The 24,339-nt window shown below is 37.6% G+C and overlaps 1 long non-coding RNA gene across 1 annotated transcript; it reads left to right on the top strand.

Annotated features, from left to right (window-relative positions):
- Window positions 1-2,887: 2,887 nt before the first annotated feature.
- Window positions 2,888-23,109, top strand: LOC147653465 (uncharacterized). Its single transcript, XR_015286205.1, has 3 exons — window positions 2,888-5,059; window positions 9,944-10,024; window positions 21,507-23,109. It is a non-coding gene; the product is annotated as an uncharacterized LOC147653465 (long non-coding RNA).
- The last annotated feature ends 1,230 nt before the right edge of the window (window positions 23,110-24,339 follow it).

The raw sequence follows: 24,339 nt of genomic DNA on the forward strand, positions 1-24,339 counted from the left end.
CTCTGACAGGAATGGCTCATTCCTGACTCATGTGACAGGAAGGAATTCTGCATATAGTTTGAAACAGATGTGGCTGAGATTTCTTTAAATTTACACAGGGAAACCCAATGGACTCTCCAAATCCTCTGAGTAGGCACAAACCAGTGTCTTCCTAGTGTAACAGATACTCTTTGCTGCTCTCTGTTTCATCCTGCCTAAATAAATGGCTTTTTCTGTGAGGTTTTTATAGGCTGGCACACCCTCAACACAGTGAGATGGCAGCTGAACCCTTCCTTGGCCCCACCTTGCCTCTTTGGTAGTTCCCGTGGTCCACAAGAATATCCTGGGTTAGCAATGATGTAAGGGAAGTAATTCAGGAAATACCTGGACTTCTCACTTCCTTTCATTTTATGTAGAAAACCAGAAGCCAAGTGATGATGGTTGCAGTACAGCGAATAAGATACAATAAAAAAAGGAAAAAAAGAGAAAATAATGGATTTCTACTGTTTTAGTTGCTGTAACTGTCTGGCTGTATAGTCAGAAAGGATCTTGTGCTGCCCCACTGGAGCCTCTGGCAAAGTGGGTGGCTGGCTGAAAGCAGCCTCAAATATCACCATACATTACTCTAGTGGTTTTGAAATAAGGAGTTAGTACAAAGTAGCAAATATAATGAAATTCATAACAACACTTGAATTCTGCCAACTTTCCTATATAAAGAGGTCCCAAGATTATTACACATAAAGTTCAAAGAATAGGTAATAAAAAGTAAAGCACCAGAATAAGCAGACTACTGTTTGACTGATTCCCACATCTAGTTAAATCATTAATAGATAAAACTGCGCTGTCTGTAATCTCAGCTACTGAAAGACAAAACCAATTTGGAAAATAAGAAAAACAAAGATTTTTTCTTCTTTTAAAATACTGCCTTATTTTCTGTTCAGTCAATGAGAAGGACATACAAACTTACTACACATCTTGTAAAATGGAAAGGTGAAATTGAGGTAGATACTGGCCCAAATTGGGGAACCAAAATCAAATGCTGTTGTATGACCAAAGTGCTGGCATGTGTCCTTTCTGTTTCTTGCTTCCAGAAATAGGAAGTTTTTTCTGAGGAGTGGCTACATAAATTCTCTCAGGTGCTTCGTTCAGTACCAATATTGTTTTCATAGGTGACATGAAGACCAGAAGTGTGTTACTTCTTTCTAAAGGAAACTTCTCATTTAATTTTTTCATCAGCATTAAACTGGTGCTTTAAATTTTTGTGCTGACCTATAAGATCCTGGGTAAGAACCAGCTGTTAAAAGCATGTAGATGTGCCTGAAATTAGATGTGGGAACTTTGCAAACGTGATCACTTCCTTTGGCCAGAAGAGTCAAAAGCCATCTCTACCTTTGTTAGAGAGGAGTTGAGTCAAGAAATTAGGCTATAACTTGTAATGCATTTATGATGTTTCCAAAAAAAACCCAAGAACTATTGAAAAACACAAGTTCAAAGCTGAAGAAATTATCCTCCAATTCTCAGCAATTATATATGTTCAAGAAATACTTGAAATATTGAAGTGATCAGCACTGCAAAGGAAGTACAATGATCCCATCTGAGGCACTGAGGCAGAAAGACTCAAACTGACTTTATTGGTGCCACCTGTGAGGCAAGAGCTGTTCACAGATTAGTTACTACACTACCAGGCCTCATTGTGCTGGGCTGTTTGTACTATCAAGCTGTGGATTTTTTGCAATTTTGCTTCCAAATTTGACATCTTCATGGGAGGATTAAGTAATGGGCAGATAGTGGGGTAGAGAATAATAGGATTAGGATAAGGAAAAGACAATCCTTTTCTCCACTCTGTTATAATGCAAGAGTGCAGCTGTAATCTCTCACCTTATTTTAGTTCTGGTATATTTCCTCATATTCGTTTTTCTACTTAACCAGTGCAGTGATTTTTTGATTCTGCCAAAGCACTGTCCATTCTCTGCTCATCCTCATTTTACCTTATTAGTTTGCCTTGTGTATTGCAGGATATATTTCCAGGAGAACCCCATATGGCATCTTCCAGCTCCCAGGTTGAGAACACATTTGTCTCAGGCCATTTTAACACAGCAGTCAAGAAAGACAAGGAAGTACCAGAGAGTCCATCAGAGGGCTATAGAGATGATCAGGTGTCTTCAGGTTGGGCTTTGTTAGCATTTTGCATGTAAATCACCCTCTGTCTGTACACTTTTTGAGGTAACACTGATGGTCTTGCTGTTTGTTTTCTTATCTCATTGCTGTTTCCCATAAGCTGTTCTTATCTCAACCTGTCACCTCTTTCTTTTGTGTTTCCCATTGAAGGTGGGAGGAGAGCAGCCTAAAGTTTTCTTTTCAATGGGAGTACTAAACTGGGGAATTCCATTCCTAAATCATGACATTAGGGGACTGGAGCACCTCTCTTATGAGGAAAGACCGAGGGAGTTGGGCCTGTTGAGCCTGGAGAAGAGATGACTGAGAGGGAACCTTATCAGTGTACACAAATATCTTCAGGGCAGGTGTCAGGAGGATGGAGCCAGGCTCTCTTCAGTGGTGCTCAGTGACAGTAGGAGGGACAAGAGGCACAAACTGAAACACAGGAAATTCCATTAGAATACGAGGAAAAGTTTATTTACTTTGAGAACAACGAGTACTGGAAGAAGCTGCCCAGAGAGATTGTGAAATCTCTTTCTTTGGAGTTACTCAAAACTCACCTGGATGTGATCCTGTACAAACTGCTCTAGGTGAACTTGCTTCAGCAGGGGGCTTAGACTATGTGTTCTCCACAGGTCCTTCCCAAGCCCTAGCATTCTGTAATTCTGTTGACTTTGGATACTCCTTCCTACAGCTCTGAGTTAGAAGCTTCTCTCTGAAGTCTTCTGAATAATATGGTAAACATACAAATGGCGAAATCAAAACAAGATTTGGATGGATGTGAGTGTTCAGTGATAAAAAATATTGTGTCTGTTAATAAGATTATCAACAACTACTAATTTCCTACACATCAAAATATTTGTGAAACTGAAAGATGCTACCAACCTTTATTTCTCTGCTGTAGGTTTGTCTGAAAAAAACCCTTCTTATGGCTTAATTTCTGCTAGAAGAAGTCTGATTGTTAATACTGAAGGAAAACTATATCATGCTATTACAAACCTTTCACTTTCTTTTTCACTTTTCACTTTTTTCAATTTTCACTGAAATCACAGGGATTTCATTAATGGGTGACTTATGAAAACCCAGTCTAAGGAAATAACAACACTTAGAAGCCTTGAAATCTAGTGTTTTCACACTAACAACAGCAAAGGAAATTAAAAAAGAAAGTGGATCTGTAGGACAGATTTCAAGGGTCTCAGACTTATTCTAAGCTCAGACTGAGTTTAATGCTTAGAGCCTTTGGATCTTGGAAGAATGTGAAAACTGTTTGGTCTGAACCATTTTTTTCCTGTATGACATTTTAATTCCACTGATTTTGACAAAGTTCTTCTGGATTTGCATGCATGTGATGTTAGAACATGGTATATCACTATCCTTTCTTCAGTATTCTGTTATTCAGTTTGAAAATATGGCAGTTTAAACTGGATGGAACAGATTACAAGTGTTTGTAACTCATATGAATGAGAGTGAATTAGGTAGAAACTTGAAACTGCTGACATCTGTAAAGTCCTGGGTGACTTCAGTCTGCTCTAAGCACACACAATAGAAACAATTTCAACATGTAAGAAAAGCGTATCTCTGTAGAAGCTGCATTGGTTTGATGGTAAAAGCTAGCCAAGACTGGATTTCAACATGGACACCCTTGATGCAATGTGAGGATTTTAGAGCTTGTCCAAGGTGTCCAACCACTACAGGTGATCTAACTGGGAGCTGCATTTTGCTTCCAGATAATGCAGCCTCCTCTGGGAATACTTATAGCCTCATGCAGTTAACGGGACTTTATTGTTGGGAATTAAGGAGTGATTAGGCATTTTCAGGACTAGGCAAAAACCCCATAGCATGTGCTTGAAGATCTTCATGCTTAAAATAGATATTTTCATAGAAAATTGGACATCTAAAAGTGTTTTTGGATCTCATCATGGGTACTTGATTCTACAAACCTAGTGTAATAATCCATCTCTTATGGTAAAGATATATCTGGGACAAATATTAATTGAAGTTATTTTTTGAGGACAAAGCAGCTTATTTAAAGTATTTTTCTGTATACTACTCTGAACAAAGTCCCAAACCCCTAATTTTGACTGATTTTGACTTCTGGCATTTATTTCCTTTGAAGAGGTGGAATGATGTGCAAAGGTTTACATCTGACAGATTTTTAAAAGCTCAAACTGTATCTCTAATTGCATATATATTATTTTGCAGTCTAACTGTATGCTTTTTAAAAAAAAGGGAACCCTTGAAAAACATAACTAATTTTACCTTAACTTTTTCTCTTTTATTTTTCCTAATATTACAAATAATGGCTTTCATAATTATGAATTAAAAAAAAAGGTTTGTATGCTAGCAAGTTAAAAATATTTACAAATCTACATCTTTTATATAGATTTGTCAAGGCCTTTTGTCTTAGTGGGAGCTGTTTTTGTCTCCACAGGAACACTTTCTTGCTACACAGTGTTTATTACTAACACTTCACAAACATTCCATAATATATAAGAAGTACACAAATACAACAGCTATATTAAAAGGGTACTGTTCAAAAATCTAAACCCCATTGGAAGTGGCAAACAAAAGCATCCAGTCAGCTCTATTCTACAGCAGATGAGTATAATATTAGTTGCAGGTGCTCAGCCTTTCAGCTTGTCTCTCTCAGCCTGATGTGTCCTTTAAGAGGCAATGGCACATATTGCTGCACGTGTTCAGTTGCTCTACCTTTGTGCTGCAGCTCTTTACCCTGTAAAATGTTCTTCTCAGTACACAAAAGCAGCTGCTGAAGAAACTGCTTCAGACCGAGGGTGAGAGAACTGATGGCAGGATCACTAAGCAAACTCCAGTAGAGACTGAGAGAACGAGAGGGTTCAGAGACACCGAAGGAGCTTCTGTGAAAAACAAAAATATCAGCATTATTGCCTGTCATCAAACCCAGGTGAGACTGGAAAGCCACTAGAACCTTTTTGGCTGTAAATCTATGAGCCTGAATTGTGCTTGACTCAAAATGATTCACCTTAGATTAAGAAAAAGAATATTTTGCAGAAATGATACCAAAAGCTTTTACTATTTTATTGCTTCATCAGTGATGATTTTTTTACCCTAGGAAAAAAAATAGTCATGGGGGGACTTAGCTGTATCTTTTGAAAGGTTCATTGCTCAATGATTAATTAATTAATTAATAATTCCAATAGACAGAGACTTCAGGAATGTGTATAGCTGGCTAAATTATCCAAGCACTACATCAGTGCCTCCTGAAATTGGTGGCAGAAAGCCAAACGGACAAAAATGGATGCTTGGCTACTTAGTTTACTTATGTTAAAATATATTTTATTGTAGTCATTTGTAGTGAGAGATTTACCCTGGAAGAGCCCCAAAAGCTTCATGTGAAACATGCACAGCTATTTCTGTTAGTGCTTTATTTCAGGCAAGGGTTTTTTGCATTGCTCTAGCCACGCAGCGATCTGTAAAGGGAACCTACTCTGATACAGTTTGAAAAGTGCATTTTGTACTTGGCTCTCCCTTTGATCGAATTAATCTGGTCTTTTTTGTAGTTCTAAATGAGGCCTATGGGCTGACAATGTAGCTGTTTAAAGGGGATTTTAGGGGATAATAGCCAATGCAAATAGTGCCATGAGAATGGCAACTTGCTTTTGCACTTTCAATCACATAATAACAGCAAAGAAAGCTTTTAAAATGAATTGAAATTTTGTGGCTTGCCATCTGGGATTATTTGGGGAAACAGTTCTGAATACTATGGTTGTGTAAAAGAATGGTACTATGGGACACTCTTAAGCTGACATGTTTCAGATGGCACCCTTATGCTAACTGCTGCAAAGTTGGCTAGCATTTTTTTTTTATTATTTTCTTTCTTCTGGATTATCTGCAAAAAATTCTCTTTGGTGGTATTTGGGGCTGAAAAACTTTTCTATTGTTGAAGAATTCAATTCAAACCCCTTGCAGCTGCTGATCCCTTTATTGTTCCAAACATTATGTATACGCGTCTCAGATGAATGTAGCCAAGCCTTTTAGTGCCTTAATAGGTGTCTGCATAAAGGTCATTTATTCTGCAGTACTTGTTTTAACAAAAGTTTATACACAAACAACAACTACAGCTAAAACATTCACATTACTCAATGCTCTTTGCAGTGTAAAATGCAGAGAGAAAGAGCCTAAGTGGAAAAAGTATGTCCAAACATCAAAACTCTGTTTAACTCTGAAGCAGCATATATATTAGACTCCTTCATCAAAAACTGAAAGAAAAATCGTTTCAAAGCTATTCTGAGATAGCACTGATAATTCCAGACTTTTCAGGACAAGTATATATATGTATGTATATATGACTTCTCCTTTCCAATTAGTTTTGGAACTGAGCTTTAGGCTAGCCAGCACCTTGACATTTCAGTTGGCACAGTTGCCTTCTTTTCTCTTCCTATCCCTTTTGTCTTAGCTCCAACTGGCTGCCCTTATAAATGGTCCTTGAGGAATTAGGGTGCATATCAGATATTTCAGATGTGAAGAACTGAGTACACTGGCACACAAGATTTTTCTTTTTATAGAAATATTAAAATACCATCTGTAAGTTTTAGGAATGTAGGTCATGTCCATGGAGAGTTTCAATTTGAGGTTATGACAGATGTTGGATACTAAATTAAATATTTGGCTCCAAGTTTGTAAATCAGCTTGGTTCCATTGACTTCCCTGGAGTTAGTTCTGCTGACACACATGTAATGAGATCAGATTCTGACTATCTAACTACTCAGTTGAGCTCAGCAGAATATAAATCCTTCAGTGATATGAGGGATGAGGCTTGTCAGGAAAATAATGTGTAAGCTATGGTGGGGACACATAAAGAGCAGGACTAGAGAAGCCCAAGTGCTTGATCTTTGATAGAAGAAAATAGAGAAAATTAAAAATAGTGAAATCTGTACTTCCTTGTTTGCTGTTTAGTATTTTTCATTACTCTTGGGAATAATAGATTATGCTCTAATCTCTAAATATGAGATTTTTAAATGTATAACCATGAACTTATTAGTATTGCTGCTAGGGGCGTTAGTATACCACTCCACAAGTCTGTGTCAACATTTATACATGGATTGCAGTCACCCTGTACTAAAAACTTAAAAATCAATTGTTACAGCAGAGGTTTGTGAAAAATTGACATGTATTCTACTGTGCTGATCATTTGATTTTCTGCTGTGGGCTCTGCCAGGTAGGTGAGGACTGTTCTGTCAAGGATTGCAGCGAGACTGCCCTAAGTCTGCAGTCTCAGATTCCAAGCTAGCACAGCTCAGTTGATCTAAAATTCTGCTGCAGAAACAGGCTGCCTGCGGCTGCCTCGTACGCAGCTCGAGAGAGTGTCGCTTCCACTTCACAGCCATATGAAAGTAGGTGGAAAGTTCGGTGCTGGGAAAGTTATTGTACTGTGTGCCTCAGAGCCAGCACTGTTAATCTCATGGATAACTACATACTGCTCTAGCTGAAGCTTCCAGGTGGTCTTCAAACCAGCCACACGTATAATGCATTGTAATAGTCCCATTTGGCAACAGCACAGACACAGCTAACTGTGGCTAGGTCCTCAGCCAAACAAAATGACTGCAGTTTTGCCAGAGAAGACAAGGTGCCAGTGCACTTGACTAGTGTGATGACTGGTCAAAATCCCCTATCAGAAAATGCAAATCCTTCTTGCTTTGGTAGGTAAATTCTATTGCTATAAATATTCTAAATATTTCATAATAACACTCAGTGTGGGAAAGATACAGAGCTGCCATGGCGTGGCATTGCAGAATCCACTTCATGAATAGCAGGAGGGATAAGGAATGCCATTTTTAGAAGTGGAGGGGAAAATTTCCTCCTCACAGTGAATACAACCTTAATTAGGTTAATAAAACATAAGGAACTGGTAAACAAACCCAAGCAGAATGTGCTCTCAGTCACAGAGGAAAGTTTACTATGCGAGAAACAGAATTTTCTGCTTAGTTCATTCCATCCTGAAAGGTGAGGAGCAGTAGGCAGTGTCCATTGCAGCTGCTTGGCTGATCAGTGCTCTGTTGCACTGAGAAGTAGCAGGCCTGGCCAGCAGAGCTGCTGCTGTGTGCAGAAACTCTGGGAAGGCAGCCCCTGGCACCAGCTTCTTGAGGCCATTCTGAATGAGGTTCTTTTGCCCAAGAACAGGAGGAAATCCAACACTGTGCTTTAGGTTGACATGATCATGCCATTTGGTAAACATTATTCTTCTATTTTAAGTCAGGCAATGGCACCATCTACACTGTTAACTATATTCATTGCTCTGGATAGCTTAATATAAGAGCATCCACAAAATAATTTGATTTTTCTAAAAAAGGTGAAATGTTTATAGAATACTATTATGCCCATATAATATAAAATTTAATAAAATGAGGAATCAGTCAAATATCTAAATGGATTTTGTAATACATCTGCAGCCAAGCCTCTGGTTAATATTCTTTTACCTTGCATTTCAAATTGCAGACCTAATCTCATGAATCTCAGATAATCATTCTTCAATGTTGGGTTTTTTTCCTGCTTTTTAAGAAATTCTGTTGCTTCAATTTCTACCATATTCATGACTGCAAAGTATGTGCAAAAGAGGTATTTGTATCAAAGTAGTGTTTAATATTGCATGATGCAGCAGGTGTAAACATGCAAACATGCACCTCAAAATGCATGTAGGTGTAGCAACACCTACAGTCCTTCAGCTTGTTTCATCACTAAATCAGCTGTAAGAGACTTCATAGCAACAACAAATCAATATTGACATTTAATATTATATTCTGAAATAATGATTCTGACTTAAAGGCTGGAGTGAATATTAACAGAAAAAATGTCATGGATCATGAAGAAAGATGGTCATTTGATCAAAGGTTTAAAATAAGTAAGGTTAGTAACATCACCAAGTCTCAGACACATGAGTTTACTGATTAGTGACAAGCAACTTTTTAATTTGGTGGACAATCTACAAGAAGAAATTTGCATTCTTGTATATCAACTCACACCATATTCTTAATCTTTGAGAGCACTCTATTCTTCCTGATGCAGCAAAGCTAGTAATTATAATATAAAAATAGCTAAATACCCAGGATATATATAATTACTTTGTCACTCACAACTCAATTATTTTAGTTCAGCATGAACTGTGCATTTTGCCTTTAATAAAGTACTTGCATCATTCCTTTACTAAAAACCCACAACCTCAAAAGCCGGTGGCAGTAAATGTGAAAGGTTTTACACAAAAGACTTACACCAATTTATTTGTTGTGTATTGGAGGAGTTGGAAGGCTGTGAAAGAACTGCAGAAGTGCTGGGACTTAATATTTTCACTGGTTTAATCTCCAGATTCTCTGATTAGATTTGTGGATAAATTATGGTTGTAGCTGTTTCACAAACATGTAGGAATACGTGGTCCCTGCAGTGATGAGTATGAAATTCTGCTAATGCTGTCAGTGTGTGTGAGGGTGTTTTTTCAGCATATAGTCCACTAGTACTTTTCTTGGGAGATGTTACCAGTTAGGTGGAGTTTCTCCAGTCTTTTCTCTGTTTTATTTGAAATGTTTATTCTGCTGTGAATGAAGCTTTTTTGTTTTAATGGGCAAGGTGAGAGAAACAGGTTTAAAGTCACTGACTCCCGTGATCTGGTGCATGTCCCCTTGTGACTCAGAGCATCATGCTGGATCCATATTAACCAGAATATATTTCCAGTAAAGAAATTAAAAAAAAAAAAATAAAAAGAAGTGGTTATGCCATTTCTCTCTCATCCTTCTGTCTTACAAAACTCAGTATTTTCTTTGTCTGGTTTCATTCACAGATCCTATACTCCAGAACTCTGAAACAGACTGAACCACAACAAAGAAGATCTTACTTGAAGTCTTAATCACCTTGAATTCAGGTGAATCTTAGCCATTTTTTCTTTCAGATTTCAGATACAAATGACTAGCACAGACAATTACCTCAGAATTAATCATGTCATAGCTGGGAGGGGAAGAGCCCTGTGAGATAATCAGGCTTAGATCTTACACTGAACACAGTTCAGTTTGGCTAATCATGGTCTGCCAATCTAACTTACTTTCTGCAGATTTGAATATCTAGGCTGATCCTATCCCTTGTTTTCTTTCCTGTAAGTACTGGCATCACAGTAGTGCATAAAGCACATCTAGGAGTTAGTAATGTGTTGAGGAGATGTAGTAATGTTCTTTGATCAAGACACCATTTCTCTGAGCAAAGAAGGGCACACAGGTGGCAGGGAGAGTGCTGAAGCCCATACATGACACAAACTGGGAACTGGAACGTTTTTTGAACTCTCATTTATGCTGGAAGAGGAAATGTTCTGCTGAAGGCTGAATTAATTATTTAACTGTTGAAAAGGAGCCTACCAATCACCAGACAAGTAAAGACGAGACTATTGTGACCTTGAATGACTACAGGATTTGCTGCCAATTCAATTTAGTGTTCAATTTGTTGCTGATGTTGCTTCTTTCCGAAAATGCTGGAGCCATAGAGTAGAAAACACAGGGCACATACTGAAACATTGCTTTTTAGGTCAGCAAGAGTTTAGATGGCTGTTACTATTGTGCCACTTTGCTTTGCTAAATACACTCTGGAACAGAGTCATGAAAGTTGGCTTTGTCATTAGGTGCTGAACTTGGAAAGCTTCAGTTCTCAAATCACACATCTTTGTTCTGGAGTGTAATTATCATAGCTGATTATAGTAGTAAGTAAGTGTTTATTATTTGTGAGGGCAACCAGTAAGTAGGGCAGTAGAGAAGCTTGTCGTTATGCTAAAAAGCAAGCAGATCCTGTTGCCTCAGTTTGTTTTTCTGTAAAGCTTGCCTCCTCTTCTAGCAATTCCTCATAAAACAGCTCAGCCCACTGCTAGGGTAGGAGGAGTGCCACAGTACAACTTCACTCTTCACTCATCTCACTTTTTTATAGGAAGGGAGCAGTGGAAAAGATACTTTGCTAGTTTGTTCTTAGACAGCTTTCATTTAAACTGCTGCTGTCCTGAAGACTGGTATTTCATTTCCAGGTTCCATCTTACCCTTAGAGTGATCCAGATGGAAAAGCTTTTGTGTTTAAATTACACTAAGCCTTCTGGTGCTTTGCAGGACACATTGCTTACTCTAGTTGACATGCGGATCTCAGGAAACAGTCTCTAGACATGCGATAAATGCTGGTGTGTATTTATTTGTTGGAACTGTTGTTAGACATCAGCTGCACATGGATGTCAGCAGATATGGGTATCTACTTCCAGAAAGACTGGGCATCAAATCTTTGCATTTTGTCTTGCATTTGGTTTTCATATCCGAGTGACTTGCATGTGGACATGTAGGTGTATTAATTAAGATTGAACTCTTGGATCTTCTGAAAACGTAGGACTGTATAGATGCTGTCACAGTTTAGCATACTTGTTACCAACAGGTGTCAGTGTTGTAGTGTGTTTTTATTGCCCAGGGTCTGCTCCTGTTCTGCTTTGCCAGAGAAGCTTTGCTTCAGATGCTTCAGTAGCACCACACAAACTGATGCACATATGGCTTTGGCACATCCTGTCCTCAAGAACTGCTACAAAAAAAAAAGTACTTTCTTTCCTGGTCATGCATGGTAATGAAGGCTGTTTGGAGAATGTTTCATATTGAAGATTGCTAAATTAAACAAAGCTCATCTAGTGATACACTAATAGTTAATGACAGTGTTTGGGAAGTGAAAGGAAGGATATTAAGCACTGTAAGTCTAGCTGATGGCAAAGAAGCTTGCAGTACTGACAGCTACTGCCTTCTTAAATAAATGTTAAAGTTGCTATAGTATCTTGGTTTGATCCATCAAAGGAAAATGTTTAAGTATGTTGTTTTAAAATGGTTATGGAAAAAAACATTTCCTTATTTTCTGTTAGCAACGAGTAAATATATATATTTTTCTTTTGTTGATAGTGACAACAAGAATCTAGTCATAGAGACTTTAAAGTGAAATTAAGGCTACATATGACAGGACTAACATTTGCTAGATCATTCTCTAACATCAAAGTCAAAATATTTTAACAGTGGTGTCTAAACTAAACATCTGTATTCACAGTTAAGCCCATAAACAACAGATTTATAAAGAGCTTTCATCTCCTCCTCACAAAAATTTTCCTTACTGAGTTTTCACAAAACTCGTAGAGCCTGTGATTTGCAGCAGAAACTTGGTTTGTCTAACAGACATGAGCTGACAAATGCCTATATTAGCTAAGCAGAACACCTCAGCATTTATTTCTGTCCAGAGGCCTTCAAAACTCACACACTGGGTGTCTGTATGTCACCCTGTCTGGCAGGGATGTTGTGAGCATATCTAGCCCACAGTGGCAGCACTGAAAGCAAAAGATAAGGTCATCTCCATTTCACATATTTTGTATATGCAAGAGCAAAGAGATTTCTGTTTTATCTTTTTTCATTTTCAGGGACAAAAAAATTTTCTCCTTACTTCAGCATCATATTGAGACACCTTTCCTCATTTTTAATCCCATCTGCTATGACCTATGAAGCATTTAACAATCTTCTGTTAGGATGAGTCAGGGTACTATGCATTTTTCAAGTTTTATTACTTGCTGAGGGTACCGTTCTGAAAAAAAATGTGGGGACTGGTTTCTTTAAGATATTAAAGACTGACTTTGGAAAATCCTAGGTGGGGGTAAAAAAATCGGAAATTTCACTGGGTATTGTGCATAAAGGCAATATTTTTTATGCTATAATTTTTTGAACCTGGGAAGTGTGAAAGCTATATCTAAAAAAGTGTCTGACTCAGAAAAAGAAAAAAGGTTTATGTGTAACAGATTATAATCTGAGAAATGATTCATCTGTCACCAAGTCTTCCTCTTTTATGCAGTTGTGTGATGTGGTACTGTCAGTCTCAGTTGTTCAAATACTAGAAGCTGAGTTCCCAAAGCCTTGTCTTAAAATTGTGATTTAAAAGATAATGGGTTTGTAGTGGTTTTAAGCCCAGCTGGAGATGAAACACCATGCAGCTGCTCACTCACTCCCCCATTTCCTCCCACTCTGGTGGAATGGGGAGGAGAATCAAAGTAAAACCTGTATGTTGTGATAAAAACAATTTAATAATTGAAAATAAAGTCAAATACGGTAATAAATATAAACAATAATGATAATAAAAAGGAAAAAAAAATGCAAGTGATGCACAGTGAAATTGCTCAGAACTCACTGACAGATCCCAGACCCCCTTCCCAAACCCAGAGTGGTTTCCCTTGAGGATAACAGGGTAACTCCTCTGGTTTATATTTTGGGCATAATGGTCTAGAGTGTTGAATATCACTTTAGTCAGAGTCACCTTCCTGCAGTGCCACCTATGCTTCCACCCAGGTTGGTTTTTTTATTTGTTTTTATATCTCCTCACTGGCAGAGCATAAGACTAGGGAAAAAAAAAGTTCTTGATTTAGAATAAACATGGATTAGCAAAACCCCAAAACATCACTGTGTTATCAGCACCATTCCCACTATAAATCCAAAACATAGCACTGTAACAGCTCGTGAAAAGAAATTAACTCTACCTTAGCTGAAGCCAGGACAGGGTTATGTTTGCTAACTTATTAAAGCTGTTCTTTGTCCCTTTGAAAAATCTGATTAAAACAGCAATCAGATTTTTGCACTTTATAGTGCAAAGCAGAAAAGATACCTTATTTCCCTCCAGAAGTAGATAAATGCGCAGCAGTAAGATGGTGGACATCCAGTTAAAATTGCCTCTTTCAGGAGAACCGTTGCATTTGGGAACTAAGTAATCACTACTTCCCAAGAGTTACCTGCTGCAATGTGCTGACTAGGTGCTGTATACAATAGTTATAAAGAAGTGAAAAGCACCTGATATTTAAATGTAGCAAAATGTGTAAGTTCTACATGTGCACAGTGCTCTATTGCATTGGCTCCTTGGAAAGGAAAGGTAGACAGCCTGTTGCATGTTTGTGTAAAGTAAATGAATAAATATCTCTGATTCAGTGCTACAGGACATGTGAAAAAGCTGAACATGAAAAAAGTTTATAACAAAGGATTTTTACTGCATTGTTTAGTGCAGATGTTTCTGAAGAAAGATGTGAAATAAGAAGGTATATATTGCCACTGCTGATGGAGAGCATATTTGCATTGTATGCATTCAACAGAAATTAACTCATGAGAGCCTAACACTGCTGCTAAGTTTAGCAAGAAATTAATCACAGAAATGTTGGCTTTCTGATATACCTGCAAGTGTCTTACTGAGCTTATATAATGGCAGCTGTTGTTGTTTTATGTTGCTGATAGAAATAAAGCCATGGTTGAACTGAAGCCAAATATCAGAGTTGCTCTGGCTTAGATGAAAATCATAAAGCTTATGCAGTGGGTGAACCCTAGTCAGCAGTCTAGAACCCACTCACCTGCTTGTTCACTCCCCTTTTCCCCTAGTATCAGGAAAAATTAGACAGTGAAAATACTCATGGATTGAGATCAAAACAATATGCTAGTTGAAGCAAAAGCTGAATATGCAAGGAAGGGGAAAAACAGGCATTAATCCATTACTTTTCAGTACTTTTCTGCTTGGAAAACAGAATGTCAGCATGTGTAATGCCATAAATACAAACATCACCCCCCAGTCTTTCTTTCCTTGAGATTTTATTGCTAAAAACAATTTCATGTGGTATGGAATATTGCTTTGGCCAGCTCAGGTTGGCTGTCCTGGCTTAGACCCCTCTGTTTCTCACCTACCTGTAGCCTACTCACTGTTCAGGAGATGTTCAGATAAAAGTGGGAGACAACTGTGTCATCAGTTTAGTCAGAGATCCAAAATGAACCAGCATATAGGCTGCTATGAAGACGGATAACTCTATCACAGCCAGACCAAATATAGATTATCAAGACAGAAAATGTGGGGCATGAAGGATTAATTAGAAATTTGTGCCCTTATTTCTCCCCCTGCCTGCCCCTCCCTCCCTTACTGTCTGCTGCTTAAAAAAAGTAGTGGTCTGGAGAAAAAGAAGCATGGTCCTCATCAATACCTATCGCACTTCTCTGACAGAAAGTGACAGAGGGCTGTATACAGGTTTGTTGTAGCAAGACATCCTGTTTGGTGTCATCTAAATTCTTTCTGCAATATCATATGTCACAGCTCTTCTGAAGAAGAATAGTAATTCCATAGGACATGCTGAAGCAAATTAAGCAGGAGTGTAGGTTCAACTTTAATAAAAAAAATGGCAACAGTGCTTGCAATGTGTCATACTTTATATGGTGTATGAAAGAAAATCAAATACCATCTATAACCCCAGTCTTACTCATGTCACTAGAAGTTACAGACACGAAATTGCAAATGCTCAGCAAAAGTAAAATGCATCAGTTACTTTATTATATTAGTATAAAAGATGATTGGCATGGTATTAATTATTATTACATATTATTGACATTAATATAAAAGATGATAAAGCATAAGTTTTACGATTTAGCAGTGGGTTTTATTTATTTTAAGGACCCAAATACTAGCTAAATCTTTGCACAATCTATTGGGGCATAATGCACTTCATGTCTGCAGTGACACAGTTGAGTGTAAATATAAGAAAATAATTTATCAAATCAAATATAAGAAAAGCATTAACATAGGACTATTTTTTAGATGACTCTGCTGTGACATGGAATATGATGTAATATGAGGGACTGAATTTCCCTTCTTAGAGTTGGCTGTGCCACCTAGGGCTTCCCTGATGGCACAGTACCCAGGATAACCTTGCCCTGTTCCTAGAATCTACCACTGGACCTTCCAGGTATATGTTCCTCTGAGGTTTCAAAATGCATCGTCCAAACAGAAACAGAGTTGATCCCCCAAAATTTACATTCTAGAAAACATTTTCCTTTTTTTCTCAAATTAGCAATTAAATTAACTAGTTAAAATTCATGTGAAAACACAAGATCACAAGGCAAATTGCTGATTAGTAGTGCCTTGTTTGTTCCTGGCCCCTGACATCAATGAAGTTTCAAACTTACAGTGAAAGTCTGTGAAGTGCTGCTTCTTAAAGCAGGGATCACTTCACTCATGATAACCCTTAAGTGTGTAAACAGTGTCTCCTGAAACCAGAGCTCTCTGGACATGAGTAGCCAGGAGCTTTGTGCTTTCACAGATATCTCCTTCAAAGTGCTGAGATGTTAGATTGGTTCTGTGGGTATTTGCCTTCGGGATCAGTGCAATACATGCCTAACTCCTGCTCTGTCATGTCCACAGCTGGCCTTGAACGATGTCAAGTAGAGAGCCTGATCTATCCGCTTCCTCTAGTTTGTTAAAAAAGCTGCCAGGTGACAACCTTGTTTCTGGTCAGCAAACTGTTAATGTGGACTAGCTTTATTATTCTTGTTTTAGCTACCTTTAAAAGGCTGTAATCAGCTACTTTGACCAGGTAACAATGAAATGAAACATTGAGGTGAAGATGATAGATTGAAGGCAAAATTAGCCAGTTGCAGAGAAATACAAGGGAAAAGGCAAGAAATTAACTTAAAATGTCAAGGGCAATACCCTGAAAGAAGGATTTTGAAGTCTTTAAGGATAACAGTTTAAAAAACCCAGAATCATTGCTAGTTAGGGGCAGAAAGCAGTTGCATAGATAATACCTCTGACTCTAGCACTGGGCACAGAAGCCATGGCTTAATCCTAGATCAGTTGCAGAGTCTACCTCCCTTCCAGCCCCCAAAGTCTCCAGCAACAACAACAGCTTTTTTCTTCTCTTACCTGCTGGCATTGAATCTGAATGTTATCAGTGGCAAGGCTGCTAAACCTGCAGTGTCAGGAGTGGTTCTCCAAAGGCAATACCACACATGCAGCTCCCAGAGCAAGCACAGCTCACATGCTAATTGGAAGAATGCAAAAGGGCATTGGATGTGTGTTATATGAGCAAGGGTGATGTGAAACATGAAGTTGAGGTGCTAGAGAATGAGCTATATTCTGAACAGTCTATACTGAAGTTTGTACTGGCACAAATTCAAGCAAGTAGTTAATGCAAATGGAGAAATAACTGGTCATTCTCCAGTAAGTTACTCCTCTTCACAATTCACTGACCATGAGTTCTTAGTCTATTACATGGGCAAGAAAAATGGTTTATTTAAACTTAAATGCAATCTTTATAGATTAAACTGTCACTTGAATAGGTCACAGCCTTAAGAGACTTTTATCAGATGAGATATATTTTAAAGGTTCATTTTCTTGCTGAAAGAAGGTAACAGTAGCACTGTTTTTAAAACCTAGTTATAACTGAGATGTTTTCTTTCCTATATATCTTTGTTAATATAATTTTCTTGACAAGTCTTTTTATCTTGACTATTTTTAGAGTGTATAATCCTCTGTAAGTCATGTAATAACTCTTTTTTAATGGCTAATGATTGTGACATGACCAGCTTGATACTGTGGTCTATTAAAGTCCATAATCTGATGAAACATATGCTTTGAAGCAGAGAGCTGCTAATTAAAAACGCAGAATACAAAAAATAAATTAACCTGAGAACAAAAAAAAAAAACTTCTTCACTTATAAAGAAATAATTTTTTTTCTACAATAATCAAATATTTTTCAAAAGGAGGAAAACCAGGAGGCAGACATAACAATTTTCCAGATAAAAAGTAGTAAAGCTCACAAGATGTCACCATAGCTTTTCTTGAGACTTTAATTTCTTTTCTTGATGGAATTGGAATACAGGATTCTCCCTTTAATTTTGTTGGGCATATATTTTAGCTTAAAGAATCTGAAGGGAAATCAGTCTTGTAGTACATAAAAGATAAATTGTAAAATAGGTGAAGAGGAAAGGAGGGAAGCATTCTCCATATTCACTGGTGATAAGAAATAGCCATAAATGCTAGCAAGGGAAATTTGGATTTAACATGGAGAAATTTTAACAGTCAGAACAAATAAACTCTCAGAAAATTGGCCAAAGGCACTTGTGGTGGTAGAAATTTTTAAACATGGGCTAGATAAAAGGTTCAAAGCAGTTGGATAAAATTTTAATGATGAGATTAAATAACTGTAAGAAATTATTTGGATATAGTTGATTCTGCTGAAAGAACTAGGTTGAGTAGGTGGCCAATTTGAGTCTAAAATTATTTGTTGAAAACACTTTCAGACAGGGCTGCTCTGTCTATTGCTGTGTCTTTCCAGGACAAGACTTAATCAGAGGCTCCTTCTCTCCAGGCTTAGGACTGCCCCTGGAAATCCCTGTCTCCCTAAATGAAAGCAAAATGGGGATATTTCTGTGCTATGTCTTTGACCCAAGAGCTCAGCAAAATGTAAACCAGAATATGGGACAGAGTTAAAAAGAAATATGTTTAATCTATAATGTATTATAGGTTAAACCTATCGGAGTTAAATATGTTTAACCTACACTTCATTATTTCTTTGGCTCTGAGAATTTGCATCGTAGGAAAGAACACAGTCTTTGTCTCACACCTTTCATTCTGCACAACAAACATGCATGTTTGATTATTGAGAAATAGAGTCACCCATAATGTGGAAATTTTCAGCATCAAAATTTTGCTTTACTTTTTTGTTCTATGATTTTTAGAGAAATTGGCGATCTTGGGGCCTGGTAGCTCGAGAGCTGAACATCTGGGTTTTTTCCTGAACTTTTGTCTACTCATGGTGAGGAACAGAAAGTTCAGTGAACTAAAACACCCGTCTACTTCCTCAGAGGATATTTTTTGAGCAAATGAAAAGTTACAGCAGTTTAAACATTCCTTGACTTAAATGACTTCCTTTTCTCCAGGCTGAGATTTGCTGCTTGTGCATTCACTCTTCCTGGGCAGGTGGTATGATTGCATGGAGTAGAGGAAATTATACCACAGGTGTGTTAACCCAAATTTCATCTTTTCTGTGATACTGCCAACAGTTTAATTTTAGCAATGATCTTGCCACTGGTAGATGACTTACTTGAAACACATTTCCAGAATTTTTCTAGAGAATAATAATGGAAATGAGGTAGATTCCACTTTTTTGTATTACTTTTTCTTGATCTTCTAAGGCTAACTCTTCATCCGTTGGTAGCTTGGTGCTTAATTTCTTTTTCTAATGGCTTTATTCTAGGTATTAGAATATTCTTACCACACATGGATAACTCTGGAAAAGGAAATGAGAAAAGGAAAAGGACAAAGTAGAAAAAAAAAGTTGTCCTCATAGATAAGTGATTTTTCCTTACCATATAATAATAATTTCTTATCATATAATAATAATATTAAGTCTGGTTCCTTTCTTGGGCTTCATCTACACTTATGATTTTCTTTGATGAAGACCTAAGATCTGACTTGCTTCAAGGAGGAAGGGTTTGCATTTTAAATTCAAATATTAAACTTTGAAAATAATACAACCTTAAAAAATACACATTTTCCTGCTTTCAGAATTTTTACAAATTTTCCATTCCTAAATGTAGGGTACACCATGTACTCTTGAAGAAAATGGCACCTGAAAGCTTTAAAAAATTGTGTAGGAGGGAAAAAACTATATAATTTTAATTGTCAAAGCACTTCATTTGAGTACCTCAGGATTTAACTGTGTCTACAGTGTATAAAAAGTGAGTGCAGGGAAAACAGATAATTGTTCAGATATTTTCACATTATTTATATGCCTTTTTTCAGTTAAGATTTAGCATTTCATGTCAACAAATATCTCACATCTAATCCATGAATATATGGTGAAATAAAAGGTGGAAAAATGAAGAAATTTTTGTTGCTGTTGCCTTGAGATTATTCTCTATAGTCTTTTGTAAAGGCAGGAATGTTCACAGAAATGTTGATGGAGAACATCTGATTGATCTATATTTTGAATTTGTAAGTAAATCTTCACATCACATTCTGGTTCTAAGAGCAATACTCATACTGGCAAGAGTCAGATCCAATTGCACACAGCCTACGTAAGCAATGAAATCCAGTTGAAACTTTTAAAATTGCAGATGTTGGTAGAAACTGCTCATGTGAACCTTCAGAGCAAAACTCCTTCATCTAATTATTCACTGTGTGACTCTGAGCAACAAATATAATTATATAATTAAAGAAACTGTAAGCTACCCTTCAACAACTCTTGAACAGAAACAAGATTGATTCATCCAGTTATTCACAATGTATTTGTTCATCTGTAATAGGAGGGGCATCTGCAGAGGTTCCCTGCAGCAAATTATATCACCACTAATATGATGGCCCATTGCCTGCTAACTTTACTCATATAAAACTTCTACTAATATTTAGCATGTCCAGAGAAGGGCAACAAAGCCAGTGAAGGGTCTAGAGAGTAAGTTATGTGAGGAACGGCTGAGGGAGCTGTTGATGTTGAGCCTGGAGAAAAGGAGGCTGAAGGGAGACCTCACTGCTGCCCTAAAGGAGGTTGTGGAAGGGGGGTGTTGGTCTCTTCTCCCAGGCAGCAAGTGACAGGACAAGAGAAAATGGCCTCAAGCTGTGCAAGAGGAGGTTCAGATAAGAGATCAGGAGGGCTTTCTTCACTGAAAGGGTGGTCTAGCAATGGAATAGTTTGCCCAGAGTGTTGGTGGAGTCACCATCCCTGGTAGTGATGACTGGACATGTCATTTATTGCTATGGTTTAGTTGCATGGGTGTTTGGTCAAAGGTTCAATTAAATGATCGTGATTTTTTTCCAACCTAAATGATTCTATGATCTCCTTATGTCTACATAATGTTGAAGCCAAGGCTGGGACCTCAGGTGTTGTGGCTGTGATGGAGATATGCAGATAGGACAAATGCAATTTGTGTTCAAGATTAGCATGTGACAGATTAGCAGGTGACATTATAAGTGACAGATTGTCAGGCCTTTCTACAGTGTGCATTTCACCGTTGCAAAGATTAGGACTGTTCTTCTCTTTGCAATGCTTCCATATTTCCTTTTTTTATTTTTTTAATTATGTTATATATTTAGCATAGGCGTATCGGAAGTTCCTGCGCTTTTCACAGGTGAGATGTGAGGAATAAGTTCAGTCTTTGAGATCCTCAAAGGCCCAGATGTCATGCTCAGCACACTTGGGCCACGTGGACCCACTTGTGTACCTGATCTGTAGGGATCCGTGTGTAGGATGTTTCATTCTTGGTTCCTGACTGCTCTAGGTCTGTCAGCAGGAGTAAATCTGCTCTAACTCCAAATGATGGAGTTTGGTGTGGGCCCTATCAACTTTCTACTGTTTTCTATCACATCAGAAATGCACTTCACACATTCATAGTTCACTCTAATGGCATTCATTCTGGTTGATAAATGTTTAGATCATATAACCATATAATTTTATTATAATTTCGAGATAACATACATCACCTTGTTTCCTCATTACTCTGCTTGGTTATCTTGTCTGACGTCATGATCTGAAGCCTGGTATTTATGCTCATTATTCCTGCCCTTTAATTCCTAGTTCTTTTCATTTTGCCACTGTTTGAATGGAAGTTGTATCACCCCGAGAAGACAGGAAGCTACTTGTGTTTGCAGCAGAAGACATTACTAATTCTGGAAACTCTAAGTCGTCTTAGGTGCAGGTGCCCAGGCCCTGGCCATAGAGGCTGTGGAGTGGTGTCTGTGAGGAGAGGCTGTGGCTTGCTGTGATGGACACAAACAATTCCAGGCGCCTCCAAGTGATTCACACATGGCATAGCTGAGCCTCTCAGCCATGCTGGCAGTGACTCTGGGAAAATATATTTTAAAAGGGGGGAAAACACTTAATGGTAATGAGGAGTGAGAGAAAAAGTGTTATGAACAGCCCTGTGTCATCATGGTCGAAGAAGGAGGATGGAAGGAAGTGCTTCAGATGCTGGAACAGAGACTGTGGAGGACTGCTGTGGAGCAGAAGGATATTTCCTGAAGGACTGCATCTGGAGAGCCCCCATGGGAGCAGATATTTCTGAAGCAGTGCAGCCCCTCAGAAGGACCCACATTGAAATAGGGGAAAAGTGTGAGGAGCAAGGATTGGCAAAGAAGAGCTGCTCTGGATTGACCGTGACCACAGTCCTTAGCTCTCCATCTCTCTGTGCAGTTTGAAGGTTAGGATGGGTAGAAGAAACTGGAATAAAGAAATTAAGATGGACCTAGGAAAAAGATATGAGTGGGGGAAGGTGCTGTTTAAATTTTTTTTCTATTCAAATCTAATTTAATTGGCAATAAACCAAATTGCTCCCAAATCAAATGTATTTGCCCTGTGACAGTTCCCCCTGTCCTTATATAGACTCATTAGGTTTCTTTTTTCCACTTATTTTCTTCCCTTGTCCTGCTGAGAAGGAGGAGGGGTAGAGCACCTGGATGAGTGTCTGTTAGGCAGCCAAAGTCAACTCACAACACATGTAATATCATGAAGCCAAACTACTTTCAATTACTTATATAACATAAACATTTTTATATAAGTAACACTGAAAGTAAGATTATGACTGCCATTTTTTAAATATAAAAATGTCTACATACCTTTAGGATCTCCTGTGGGTTGGATGGATCTTCCATGTTTTCATTCTCCACTTGAATATTCTCCCACTTGAGTTATCAGACTTCTTCAAGTTTATAATGCTACTTATGAAAGAATTGCAAATTGTTACTGAATGAATCCTTCCTCCCATGGTCCTGTCAATTATTTGAAGATCTGCTTTCAAATAAAAAAACAGATGGCAAGGGCATGCCTTTCCACTATAAAATCTACATAACTACTCTTCATCAAATATTGCAACATGAGGTTTGCTACATTCTGCTGACAAGAAAATTTCCATGTTAAAAATCTCTCTATGATGTCAACAAAAGCAAGAACTGTGAAGAAATTTCTTTTCCTGGTGCATGAAAGAAGAAGAAAGCAGGAAAAAGAGACCACGTGCGTTAACTCTGAATACTGAGTCAAGGTATTTTAAGAACAACTGTTATAGGACTAATTCATGAGGTAGGTGGTCCATCCAATCCCATACAGATTTTATTTTTTAATGTTTGTAATTCTTGATTTCTATTTCTTTTTCTCTCTTTAGATACCTTTTGTAATAAAGAAGAAAGGAATGGAAAAGTAAGGAGATGCATGACTGCCCTGTGAAAAACACATTTGGGAAGGAAGAGAAATCCTGAGCCTGCTGGAGACTTGAACATATATAACATGAATATGTAATTTCATATGATTTCTGCCAACTAAGCAAAAATTAGTAAGATATTCTCTTCATATAGGGAAAAGTTTGATGAACTGGCCAAACTCACCTCTCTGAAACATCATAGACTATTAAAATACCCTACAGATCTACCACAGAAATATGTAACTTATGTAATATGTTACATATGTAATATGTAACATATTTAATATGCAGTCCTCACAAACATTGATTTTAACAACAGTTTTACAGATCAGTTATTCCACTGGCATAAATAGTATAATTGCAGGTATAAATAATACAAGTATTGGCCTTGAGACTTTTATTTCAAAGCCTTATTGTTCTTTTGTGTATGCAATCCTTCATTAAAAAATTAAATCCTACCTGACTGACTTCCTTTTCCTTTTGCGCCAAGGCCATTTTATTGATAGAATTAAAAATGGTTCTGGATTCCCTGTGTGGTTTATTAATTAAAGGACTAGAGGATATTTGACAAAATACTTGCTTTATAAAAAATGAATTGTTTACATTCAGAAATATAAAATATGTTATAGTATAAGCTTACTGTCATAAAGGCAAAGTACCACCAAATCTTTCCCTCTGGAGTTTGGAAAATGCTATGGTTTGATAAAAAAGCTCATCAGTTGTGAAGGTGGGATACAGGGTGTTACAAATAATGTAATTCTGCTTTTCCCTCAGCCTGTGAACTCCTTTAGTGTGACACCAGTATTGGCTTTGTTCATATTGAACTGAAGCCATTTATACATAAAAGAAGAATTCTTACCTCTGGTGAACTGCTGCAGACACCTCATCCTACTGGAGCTAGTGGAACTGATCAGAATTGCGCACATGATGTACCTAGCTTCAAGTCCAACTTTCCATGACAAAGTATTTAATTTGTTTTTTCTCCTTTGAGTGGTGTTTAAGCTTCTAAACAGTAAAACCAATGAATAATAGTAATAATAATAAAAAAAAGCCTATCCTTTGGAAGAAAGGTTTTACTCAAAATAAACACATTGTCTGAGGGGAATCTTCAGTGAACTCACAGCCCATCTTTGCTTGGTAACACCAAATCATCCTTGTCACTTAGGTTTGGGAAACAGGCTGGATGGACTCTTGAGAGATATCACAGTCCTTAGATTT

Source organism: Cyanistes caeruleus, chromosome 4 (genome assembly GCF_971803275.1).
Source record: "Cyanistes caeruleus chromosome 4, bCyaCae1.hap1.1, whole genome shotgun sequence".
Taxonomy (NCBI): domain Eukaryota; kingdom Metazoa; phylum Chordata; class Aves; order Passeriformes; family Paridae; genus Cyanistes; species Cyanistes caeruleus.